At 33.3% G+C, this 13,447-nt stretch overlaps 1 protein-coding gene across 13 annotated transcripts in view; it reads right to left on the reverse strand.

Annotated features, from left to right (window-relative positions):
- Positions 1 to 13,447, reverse strand: part of LOC117784241 (heterogeneous nuclear ribonucleoprotein L) — a 127,349-nt gene that overhangs the window by 105,077 nt on the left and 8,825 nt on the right. The window lies entirely within an intron of this gene.

Raw genomic sequence — 13,447 nt, forward strand, 5'->3', positions numbered from 1 at the left:
TATTATATTTCTTGTAAATAAAAAAACATCATCTAACTATTGTATAAAAATAAGAAATTAAAAATTCTATAAAAGTTTTAAACTCTTTATAGGATATTTTCTAGTCTTTTTCTACAAATATGCTATTTTATTCGGTTGTTGTTCTTTATTGCAACATTGTTGCAGCTGTTTTTGGGTTTGTTTGTTGTTGGTTGTGCTGGTTCTGTATCTTTGGCGATTGTTTTATCCAGTATTTAAAAATATTGTAATTTTTCTTCTTTTTCGCTTCTTTAACTACTTTATTTGCACTTTGTTCTGTTGTTGCACTTTTATAGCAAGAGTCACGCCCATTTATCGTGTTAAAATGTATTAAATATTTTTAAAATCAACATTTAAAGTTAATAAGTTGTACAATATGTAGATGTCTGCTATAAGATAAGTCTTAAATTTGGTAGGGATCAGTTTCTATATCACTATATATTTTGCAATTTACAGTAAAATAGTTGATTTTCAAAATATTTTTGCGGCTTACTATTTGTAGCTCATCCAAAATTTAAGAAGACAGATACTGTCTTATCTTTAAATGTACTAAATTTCATAACTAAACTTTTTTCCAAGTTCATAGCTATTTGTTTAATCTTTTAGGACTGATGAATGGCATTCTTTGATTAAACAGCATTCCACAAGCAAATAACATAGTATTCCCGACTCCAAACAAACAGATGGAAATATTTAAGTACTCTACAAATTTTAGAGAGCATTTTTTAGGCGACTTTAATCCGTTTCAAATATATTTGTCATATGCATATTTAGATTGTTGTTTTCGTAGGTGTTTGTTTTGCATGCCAGTTGTTGTTGTTGTTATAAGCTGTTGTTGTTATTGTAGCTGGTCTTGTGAAATGTGCTGATAGCACAATGTCGAGGCAGAATTTTAATATTATAAGATAAAAAAAATGAAATTTTTGTTTGTTTCTTATTTTGTTTTTGGTGTGAACGAACTGTCAATTATTGTTCGAATTGTTGTTTTTGGCTTTGCAAAATTGCGCTAGATAAACAAACATTGTATCTTTTATCAACTTATATATTTGCCACGCTTTGTTGCATCGAATGCAATCATATAATGGATACAAATTTGTATACACTCATATATCGAATATCGTAAACAAATGTCTGCTTTCGGTAAGTGGAGCTTCTTATCAGTAAAAAACGTGAGGCATATGAAGCAATTACTTCCGCTAGCTGCAACATGTTTTAACAACCACCTGCCTACCTGTTAATAAAGTCTAAAAGTATAATTGAATGCCGAAGTAATAGTAAAAAAAACCTGTTCCTAACTGTAGATAGTTTTTTTGGAATTCTAAAAATACCCTAAATACAAATAGTTGGCTTTATAATGAGACCACGAAGTACACAAATAAATCAATAATTTACTTTCACTTAGATATCTTTTATACCATACCATAAATATAATAAGCATTAAGCCACATCAAGAGGAAACTTACCTAAAAAGAGAGAAAAGAGTAAAGAGAAAAATTAATGCAAATTCCATTAAGTAACATTAATATTTACTTAAATATTACTAACATTAATTATTAAAGCATAATACATTATACAATTAATACAATTTAAATTGTTAGTCATTCAATTAGTAAGTCAATTCAATTAATATGAAAAAATGTAAGAAAATATGAATAAATTTCGCTGACCTCAACAGTTAATCAATTCGGCACTTTAGTGCAATATTTTGATTAAAACTGAATTTACGAGCAGCTTTTTTATTTTTTTTAAGTATTTAATTTATTTATGGCAATCAAAAAGCATATTTAAAAATGCGATTCATATTTGATGTTCAGGCGGATGGCATTAATAATTTGATTAAGCAACTCCCTGTCCCTCATACCGAAAATATAGCGAATTGTAATTAATCGTTTTCATAATCAATTGAAATTGCCGCTGATCCAAAATAAACTGCTTTGTGCATTACAAAAAAAGTAAACATTCACAACATTTATATAAATCAACGTTTTTTCGTCTGGCCATGAATATTTTTTCTGCAAATGCAGCAATAAAATTTTAAGCTCCACAAAAAAACGAAATATTTACAGAATATGTTTATAAATATATCCCTATAGAAAAAAGATATGAAAAGTAAAACAAACATGGCGTTCTACACGTGTTCGTAACGGTATTAAGTGCGTGCAGCCGTTTTAATACCCTATACTAATGATATGTGTTAAACGGGGTATTCTAATATAAAAGTTATTATAAAATATATATAAATAGAAATGTTCATAATTTACAAAAGCTATTAAATCGTTAGCGACTCTAAAATATGTTTCTCAGATAAAGGATATCTTAATGTCTCCCACTCTTATATAAAATATTTCTTGCAAATTTAGTTATAGCATAAAATAAGTAAATAATGCCAAAACAGCAGTAAAATATATAATTCATTGAGATTTGATTTGCAGTTGATATTTTACGAATATTGCAAGTGTAATAATTAATTATTTATCTGGTTAATTGTAACAAAAATGTGTGGCATGTTGCATGCCTCTACACTTTCATTTCTACAGCTCATTTCTTATGCAAATGCAAGAGAAAATTGCAAACATTTCAGTTATTTAAAATATTTATGCCTTTAGCACTTGTAAAGTTGCATGCAACATGCATTTGTAGTAAGAATCAATCCAAAAAATAAAAATAAAGCAAACAAAATGCCAACATTCGTTGAAGTTGCTTTCGGTTCAGTCCTCGAATTGGGTCAATAAAGGAAATGAAAACGTACAAAGCGATACGAATATTTGTGCAAAACAAACAAGAAAATTGAAGAAGCAACAACACAAATACAACAAAAATATCAATGCCATAAAAAGATGCAGCAATACCAAAAACCGTTTGTGGCAAAAAAAAAATAATAATAATAAAAAATGAAGAGGTTGTCATGTAAGGGGCTACCACAAACGTGGTGAAGTTCCATAGCAATGCCACATGCAACACACACATAATTTAACCCATGAAGTGACAGAATTGCTGGAATTTTTGACTTACAAATTTTAGGAAGTTCTCATTGGCAATTAAATGGATTTAAAGTGTTAACAAAAGTTTTATTCAAATTTAATTACACTACTTAAGATATTTTTTAAATATTTTAATTTATTTATAATTTTTTTTTCAAATTTTAATTTACTTATTTAACGTCAACCAAAAGCAGTCTATAAAAAATTATCAACATTTAAAAATACAATTACGATTTAAACTATTAATTTAACAAATAAGATTATATTAAAGAAATTAAAAACTGAAAGACAATTAACAAAAGGTAAGGGGTTATTCAAAAAATGAAGATGGTTCTACATATGTTGAAGGATCGGAAAAAAGAAACTCGGCAAGAAATAATTTCTATCTATCTTTTAATTATTTAGCCCACTTCTCATATTCCTCTTAGTTTATTTTGAAGTTTCGTTTCCACCATTTCTATGACTCAATTCGCATTCTGTACTTGCAATTTCACTGCTGCTAACGGGTTAAAAAGCTGCGTCAGGCCTTATTGCATTTCATTGGCATTTCGCAAAGCGCAGCTCCGAAAACATGTTTATATGCACACTCACGCACACGCAAATACATATGTATATACACATTGAGTCGTATATAAATAAAGCCCCAGCACCGTTAGCAACACCGAAAATAAAGAAAAACCATAACCAGGCAACAGTCCCCAAAAATAAAACCGTAAGCAGTCGACGTCGACGCGGACGTCGACGCTGACGCTGGCAGGCATTGCATATGGCTCAACACTCTCTGCAGGCTTAAGCTCTCTCCCACATGCGCTCTCTTCGGTCAGGCAAATGCATTCTCATGCGCCCGCATGCAAGCTCGAGCGCAGCTTTGTAAGAGAGAGAGAGATGGGTGTGCGTTGAAGTGAAGTCGCGTCGCTGCTGCTGTCGCTGTTGCTGCTTGTTGTTTTTGTTTGTTGACTGCTTTTTTATCTTTGTGAACTTCGCGCGATCGTCGCACACATTGAAAAGCACTCATATTTAATTATATTTCGCGCGTTTTTAATGTTTACTCATTCTTTTTTTTAGTAGGTCAGCGAAATTGTTTTTTGTTCGCAAAACGCTGCTGCGTCGACGTCAACGGCGCTGCTCTCACAATCGCTGCAGCTGCGCAAAACTGGATTTCAAAAGCAACAGCAACAACAACCACAATATTGCATTGAAGGTAAACCGGCGCATAAAAAATAAGATGAAGATGATGAAGAAGAAGAGCAGAGAACTGCATTGAATTTGTTATTGTATTTGTGATTTGACGTTGCATTCGCAAAAAGGCCTAAAACGTGTTTTGCACAAAGCAACAACAAAGGCCAAACAAAAAAAAAAAACAATCATAAGAAATTTCCATAAAAAGAGCGCAGAAAAAAGGCAAAAGCTCTCCGAAGAAGTCGACCACAAAGTTCAAGCACCTGTCCAAAAAAAACAAAAACCAAGAAATTATATATGGAAAAACATACTAAAATAAAGAAATAAAAGAGAAACAGCAGAAATGCGGCTACCATAACAATTCCATTTATTTTATCTACGTACTTAACAGAAAAAAACGCCGCTACAACAGCGACGTTGCCGCCGCAGTCGCAGTCGTCATCGCAGTCAACGTCGGCGTTGGTGGCGTATGAGCAATTGAGTAATTACAATCGACAGCGCAGCAACAGCGCAATAACAACAACAACAACAACAACTCCACACACACAAACGCCCCACAAAATGGGCAAACACAACAACAAATGCAGACCCTATAAATAGCAGTGTAAAGGCAACAAAAGAACGCAGCAACAATTTTTGTGTGTGTTTAAAGAGATTCGAGCAATTAAAACTTATGATAAACATTTTTTTTTTGTTCCACTCGCAAAACGCACGCCAAAGAGGCAGAGAGCGAAACGAAAATCAAGAGAACGGGAGAGCGCGCGAGAGTAAATCAAAAGAAAGCACACACGCACACAAAGTGTGAGCACGCGCACGCATGGGAGCGTGAAAGATAGCGAGAGCGAGAGCGTGAGCGTGAGAGAGGCAGGAAGAGAGTGAGAGAGATCTTCAACGGGGAGCGTAAGCGTAGAAAGCCTAATGAGCGTGGCAAAAGAAAGCAACAGAAGCAAAACACAAATTATTTTGCCAGTGACGAATTATGCAAAGGGGGGCATGACTTGAAGCTGCGACGCCAGCAGCGACGCTGTGACGCCGACAGCGATGAGTCAAAGTGGCCAAAAATTGCGCGCCAAAAATAAAAAAAAATTAAATAAAATGGCATTAACAAATTGGCTGGCACTTTGTAAATAGCAATTGTAATAGTCATAAAAGCAAAGCGGCCAAAAGGGAGCAGGATAGCCAGAGAATAACTGAAATAAATCATTTAAATACACATGAAAAATGTGAAAAATAGAGAAAAAAAACATTTCAAATTATACTCAAGTATTTAGCGGTAGCTTTGAAAGATTTAGCTTTATTATAGCTAAATTTAGCCAATATAATCAGATATTCTGTTTGTTTAATAAACTTTAAAATACATTTTAGTTCCGTAGTAATTACAATTGATTTCCTTTTTTAGTAGAATTTATGCAACCACATGTGTTTTACTAATACTATTGTATGTATTAAAAGGATCACAACTTGAATTAGCTTTTTAATAGCTAAATTTAGCTGGTAAAATTAATGAATTTGTTATTTTAATAAACTGCAATTCCTTAATTGATTTATTTTTTTTCGAAATATTTCTATCTTATGCTTTAAAAGTATCTCAAGGTTTTGTATCTTTTCTTAAATTGTTTGGCATATATTTCTCTTTTTCAGATGTTGTTTACAAAAGCATTGCACAAATGGCCAGCTGCAGACAGATCCAAAGTATCTACAGCAATTGGTAAGTATCTGTGTGAGCTCTGTAATGTATCTACAAGATACAACTACTACCTGTAGACTGTAACGTGTGCAATTGCCAACTAGAACAACACGTTCACCTGCGACAAAGCACGGACAAGTAAATAAATGTCGAGCAGGCGGGACAGCAGGAAGGGTGGGGCAAACGATAAAGTAAAAACGTGTTTTGTATTGCAGCCATCATCGTACGCTATTTATCGGCTGGTTCTCCCCACTCTTACCCCCCTCTCTCTCGCTCTCTCTCTCTCCAATCATTCTTTTAGCTTGCAACTGTTTCAACTGAGCAGAAACGTGCTTTTAAAATGGCATACCACACTAACTGGAAATTGTATCTAATTAGTCTACCGGTCTCCGACAACAACAATAACAACAACAACCCAATTGCTCAGCCTGCCACGCCCCACTCCCTCCCATTTGCCACTACTGCCCCCGTTTTCGTGAAGAAGAGAAGGAGAGGGAAAGGAGGGGAAATAGACGCCCCCATTTAAAGTGTTGCCAGCTCTTTTATTTCTATGCTGGCTAATAAATAAATTCGAGAATGAGAATGAGACAAGTTTTATAGTGCATAAATTATTTCACACCCACAATAACAGCAATCACAACAACAAACTTGTCAACTTGCATCAAAAATTATGTTGATAATTATTTTGCATTTTTGTGTGACGCTGCAATTTATTTATTTATTTATCATTTAATTTGTGTTTTCCCATTGCCACTTGATTTATTTGTTATTAACTTCAATTACATTTTTGCAATTGTTTGCATACAAGTTTTGGCCATTATTATGTTGTTACTAACGGAATTGCATTATAATTACCACAACTATTGGGAATTTTATTTATTATTTTTGATTTGTAATAACATATCATTGTATACCCGGAAGTCCCCCAATTTTAGCCACAGTTTTGTGAAGCTGTGCAAATTTTGGCAAATTACATTTTAGTATTTCAATAATTATACAAAGTAATATTAATATTAGTACCATTATAGAATTTCATCAATATTATTCACCCCTTTTATTAAATTTTTTGTTGCGGGTTTTGCATTATTCATTTTTATTAATCAGTCATAAAAATTATTTTTTAAATATTTTTGCCTAATTCTTTCTTCTGAGCTTTTTTGTTTTTATTAGACATTTTCATTAGACATACATCTAACTTAGTTTATTGCGTTAAAAATAAGAATATTAGAAATATTGATTAAAACACACATAGAAACTTAATCAATAATATTAATAAAATATTAATTTGTACAAAGGTTGAATAAGTATGAAAACATCGCCTTTAACAAATAAAAGTATTGTTTAATTTTTCAATCGAATTACATTAAATTATAGTTTGAATAATTTACGCACAATTTTTTAACAATATTATTATAAAATCATAGTTGCACCTAACTGTAAATTAGTATCTTTCCGTCTCTCTTATCGTATGTCTCTATCTTTTTGGAGAAGGTAATCATTATAAGGACTTTATCAGCAGCCTCTATCAGATATAACTTACTCTCTTTCACTCCCACTAATTTTATCACACACTCACTCTATCTTTCTCTCTATCTTCCTGTTTACAGCTTAAAGCAAAATCTTACAGTGCTTGAGAGGAATATTCACTTGACGACGTTCAAGTTCAGTTACACTGCGGCACACACACACACACCGAGGCAATTACCAAATAATGCGGCACATGCACATGAAGCAAAACGCCGGCAACGCGCAAGGAAAAAGCAAATGAAAAAAAATATATAAAAATAATAAAGAAAAAAAGACTGAAAAAAAAGAAAAAATAAAGTAAATTGAAACAAAATATGCGACGTTGTCTGATGCTTACATAACAGCAAATAATGTTAAAGCAGCGGTAAAGCAAAGCTACAGATCGAGAGCGAGATAGCAAGCCACGAGCGAGCGAGACAAAGACAAATAATGACAAACAATAACAAAAAAAAAAAAGAAGGTTTCAAAAAAATCAGGAAAAATAAGAAGCAGAACGTGCAAACGAAATTACATTCGAAAAGGGGCAAAGTCAAATACAAAACAAAATCTGGATATACAAAAAAAAAACAATTGAACAAAAATTTGATTCGATTGCGGGGCAGCTCTACAACTACAGATACACCTACAGATAGGTATCTGTGAGTTGCTCTGAAAAAGTTGTGAAATATTTCGGGCGAACCCAAATAGATGTTTAACAACTGTAAACGACTTAATCATAAAGCTATAAACCATTAAGCAGCTGATTAACACATTAGCCAAAAGTATCTGACAGATAAATGAGGACTGCGCTGAGGAAATAAAGCGTTAAAGATACAGCTACATTATGGCGCCAAAAAGATTAAGAGAAAATGTATCAAAGTACAAAAAGTATCTGACAAATAAAATGAATTTAAAAGTTGCAAAAGTGATCAGAAAGATACAATTATAAACTAGTCTTATTTAAGTTCAGTAGAATAGTCAAAAGAGTATCTGACAGATACAAAGTTAGAAACGAGCTCTTATTTTAGCTAACTTTAAAATGTAACTGACAGATACAACAGTTCTGTAGTTGCCAAAAGTATCTCAAGGATAAAATCATAATCTGAAGATTAATATATTTTCCCTGTAATGTATCTGTTGGCAACTACAAATACTATCTGACAGATACAATACCGACGCAAAAGTATCTTCAAGTGAGTGTGGAATAGAGCGTAACAGATACAATTATAACTTAACGCCTTGTTTAATATCCATGGAATGACCAATGAAACTATCGGACAGCTCATATGCTTGCAACTGCAAATGTATCTGACAGATACAATAGTTGAGTCAAAGTATCTCAAGACTTGAAGTTTCTGCCAAAAGACACTTACAACATATTCTATCACAAAAGTTTACACACACACACATACGCGCAGTATCTAGATACATTTTGCACGCTGCCTCGCTAAAATTTCATTAGTCAGCGGTTTTAGCGGCAGCGCTAAAATTGTGGCGCTGCCTAAGCAGAAAATTTCGATGAAATTCGAACGAAAAGGCGCCGCTTGGGCATTAAAACTATCTACAAGATACTTTTCATCAAAAAAACCAACTAAAAGCTCATAATGCGTGCAAAAAAAAAACGAAATAAAAACAAAATAAGGCAAAAACTCAACGCTCCATTTTCAGTTGTTGTTGTAGGGGAAGAGGCAATGGGAGGTGGAAGAGGAAGAGGAAGGTGGAGGGAAAGGCCTTTTGTTAGCTAAATATTTCATGGTATTTCACTCACGAATTTCATTTGGAAAATATTAGAATTCTTTGAACGTATGAAAAGAAAGGAAAAGAAACGAAAACGTGGCACAAGCACTAATCATAATAACAATAATACACAGAGAGAATAGAGAAAGAAATAGAGTGAGAGACAGAAAGAGAAGAAACATGGGCCAAAAACTGTTGTAATGAGTCAAAGTGAAAATAAACGGGAAGACAAAGTGAAAAAAAAAGCATGTCAAATGAAAAACTAATTGTAGCGTTGCGAATTAGGCAACCATCGAAGTTGGTAATAGAAGCAATGTACGAAGAGAATGAAAGAGAGAGAGAAGAACAAAATGGTCTATTTCTATGCAAGTCACGGCTGGGCCCCGCAGGGTGTCCATAACCCAAACCTCCCCCTGCTCTACCATCAAAAAGCGTCTGTAATTGACGCAAGTTTGGAACGGAAAAAAGTGCTGCAACGGCAACGTACCAAAAGTGCAGGCGACGACGACAGTTGTGTGCGTGGCATATTGACAAAAAAAAAAAAAAAATCAGTCAAGACAGTCAGTCATTCAGTCAGTCAGTGAGACAGGTAATAGAAAACCGTTAGCAACCGCTGGTAATTGGCATTTAAAAGTATGTCGCACACACCAAAAAGACGAACACAAAACAAAAACCCGATGAGCTGTGCATGCGAATGAATGAATGGATGAAATGGACATGAAGATGTCAAGAAGTAAGTAGAGGAAAAGGGAAAGGGGGGCAAAGTAGTTGCTATTTCTCAAAGTTAGCTGACGAATGAGGGTGCCGAATAGAATGAGATACGAGTGCTTCTTAAGGGTGAATAATTGTGTAAACGGGTCAATAAATATTCAATACATTCATTAACATGTGCACAGTGTAAACAACAAATAAATGAGTGCTCCGAGTACAGTTATTGTATTTGCTAGTTCATTAGCTGACAGTATCTGAGTACTGAGTGGTTTTTTTCTGTTTTACAAAAAACATAAAAAAAAAAATTATTATCCAATGATTCATTTTTTTAAATATTCATTATTCTGTTAAAAAAAATATTGCAATTTTGTGTAAAAAAAAAATAATCTTAATTTTCTTTTTAAATATAATTAATAAAATATAAATAATAGTATTTATTAGCTGACAGTACTGTAATCAAAGTATTTTCTTATAGCTATTAAAAAACTTTAATTAGTTAAATTTATAGAAATAATTTATTAATTTTTAATTGATTAAAAATTAGATTCAATTATTTAATTGAACAACTTTTCTAGACATTCACAAGTCAGATTAGAGCACATCAAACAGAATTTCTTTTGAACTAATTTGAATGCGTTTTACATTAATTTATCTCATTTCTAAAGACTTAATATCAATTAAATGACTACAATAATTGCTTTGAATTATATGCTTAGCATTCATAACTCAATTGCAACTCACTGAAGAGACAATTTCAAAAGGAATGTAATTGAATGCACTCTGAACTTGACCTCACTCATAAATGAATACAAAGCTGGCTACAAACTTGACATTTTCAGACTCAACTGGAGCTTAAACTTATGCACTTCATGTATCTCAAGCTAACCTTTCAGACATAATTCAACGAGTTCTACATTTCTTGAAATTGCACTTACCACAACACATGATAATATATACATCTCTCTTTGGCACTCTCTCTCTCTCTCTCTCTCTCCTTCTCTCTCTTTCTCTAGCATTCTGCATGTTCCCCTCTAAAATATATTGCTTCATTAATGCAAGTAGATGACCTCGTTCAACTGTTCCATTTCACAAGCGATACGCTGCATTTTATCAGAGCTTTTTGCACACTTTCCATTCGCAATATGCATGCGACAGATGCAGATTCAGATACAGATGCAAGTGCAGACTCAGATACAGATACATTTGTATCTCTCATACAGTGGGAAACAATATATATGGCCACATGAGATGGCAAACGACAATACGACATATATCAAATTATATAAACGTGTACTTAAAAAAATACACTTCCGACCTTCGGGAAAGAGACCCAGCATGACATCCGGCAAATACACGACTCGCTACAGATGTACATACAAATGTATCTAGATATATATACGTACATGTATCTGCAGTTGTAGCTGTGTGGCAAAGCAATGCCTTGTAAGTAAATGACAAGAAAAAAAGTAAAAAAAAACATAACACGAAATGAAAGAACAAAGCAGAAAGAAAGCAGCGAGGGCTCTGTTCGAATAGGCAGCTAAAGGGAAGAGAAAAGAGAAAGAAGGAGGGGGAGAAAGAAGGAAAGGAGAGGGGTAAGAAACTGCATAACACAGCGCGACGTAAATTGAACTTTTTTTTGCAGAAACTTGTCGCGAACACACACAGAAAACGACAGACAGAGTGAACATCTAAGAGTGAGCGGGATAGTTACTCTTTCCCCACTCCACTCCCCCTCTCTCCACTCACTCTTTCTCACTCTCTCTTTCTCTCTTTCTCTGGACTTGTGCGTCGCTTAGCACTTGAGGCACGATTCATAATTTGTTGTAATTGGAGCTTAAATCGTCGTCCCCCGCGTCGAAAACTTGGCAGCTGTTAACTTACTTATTTTTGGAAAATTCTTCTATTTGTTTAGATTACAAGATTTCCAGATAAGAGAGACCGCAGAAGAAAGTGTAAGGAACGGTTTGTTAAATATTTTAAAATATCATTTTCATTATAATTGGAAATTCTTGAAATTGTCTGGAGATGGTAACAAAAACTATGTTTAAATTAATTGATTTGAATAAAAAATATAAAGTGTATAAATATCAGAAATCTTTTTCAGAAATAATTACATTTTATACAGGTTATAAAATTTAATTAATTCTCAGTAATACCAAAGTTAGACAATTTTATTACAATTTTCGTTTTCTGGAATATTTACAGGGTATGCAAGTGTTAACTAAATGAATTCTCAGTAATTCTGTGTCAACTTTGAATATAATAGTAATAAGTTTATTACATTCTATTAAGCAATTACTTTTTGGGAACACATTCTTCGACTGCACCTCTGGAATTTCTGACAATGTGTTGACCGAAATATGAATGAAAAATTCATTTATAATTTGTGGGATTGAGCGGTAAAATCTGTATATAAATTGTTAAGCTTTTGCTAAAATGGAAAGCAACAGTTGCTAATTTTGTATGCCAGTCAGGCATGAAATTTATTTACAAATCGTACATTAAGTGTGACCAATACAACAGAAATCAAAACAAAATAGACGGAAAAGAAAATGCAATCAAACGTCAACACAACGATACAAAGAGCAGAGCAATCAGTTAGTCATCTCGACAATTGGCAGTTTGAAATATCAGAAAAATATGCGATATACGAGAGGGAAAAAGCAAAAAAAAACCGCAAATATAACAAGTACATTTGTTTTCGGCTTTTGTGGTCCACAATTTCAACTGCGAGTACGTTCAATATCCATCCATTATTACAATCAAAGACAAATTGCATGATATTTGATGCTAAAGCTGAAGCTAAACTTGGTCCAAATCGATAGTCGACTCAGTCGATTTGGCTCAATTCACTGGGGAGCCACAAGTGATGAGCCAACTGAGACTCAACTGTGGCTCAGTCGGCATTAACTTGGCTCGAACGCATGCCGGAATTTTGGCCAAAAGACAAGAAAACTTTCTACTCAATCTGAGAGGGATTTACGGATGAATTCATAACTAAGTTGGCATCAGAAACGAACTTCAGCAATTTCAATTAGTTCAATTACATATGCAAAAGGGTGCAATTCGTGTATGTGCTTTAGTGTGTACACACTGGCAACTGACGGCAACTGACAAACAACCCTCGCTGAACACAACCCGCTAACAACCCTCTTAACGAAAACTTTTGGCAATTGAAACTTTGAAATGAAAAGACAATAAAAATCAATTATTGTTAATAAAAAACGCAGCGGCAAAAGGCATCACAAAAAGTAGCATTAAAGCACGAGGTGTACTCGAAAGGTAGGTCAAAAAATTAGCTACAAATGCTGAGTAAAAGTATTAAAGATATTTCGAATTTTTTTTAAGATTTTGTGCTTTTTTTAAATGTTTATATTTTACTTAAGTTCCTTTGAATTTTTTTTATATTTTTATAGTTTATTTTGAACTGATTAGATTAAGTTTTCCCGGTATTTCTATTTAAAAATTTATTTCATAATATAATTTAATTTTTTTCATTCACACACAAACGTGGAAAATCAAAGATTAACTAGTCAGTTTGCATAAAGGCAAAAAAAATGTGCATAAATTATGGTTGAGATGCAAGGTACTGGTAGAACAACCCTCGTGAAATGTTGGCATAATA

Source organism: Drosophila innubila (assembly GCF_004354385.1).
Source record: "Drosophila innubila isolate TH190305 chromosome 2R unlocalized genomic scaffold, UK_Dinn_1.0 1_C_2R, whole genome shotgun sequence".
In the NCBI taxonomy this organism is placed as follows: domain Eukaryota; kingdom Metazoa; phylum Arthropoda; class Insecta; order Diptera; family Drosophilidae; genus Drosophila; species Drosophila innubila.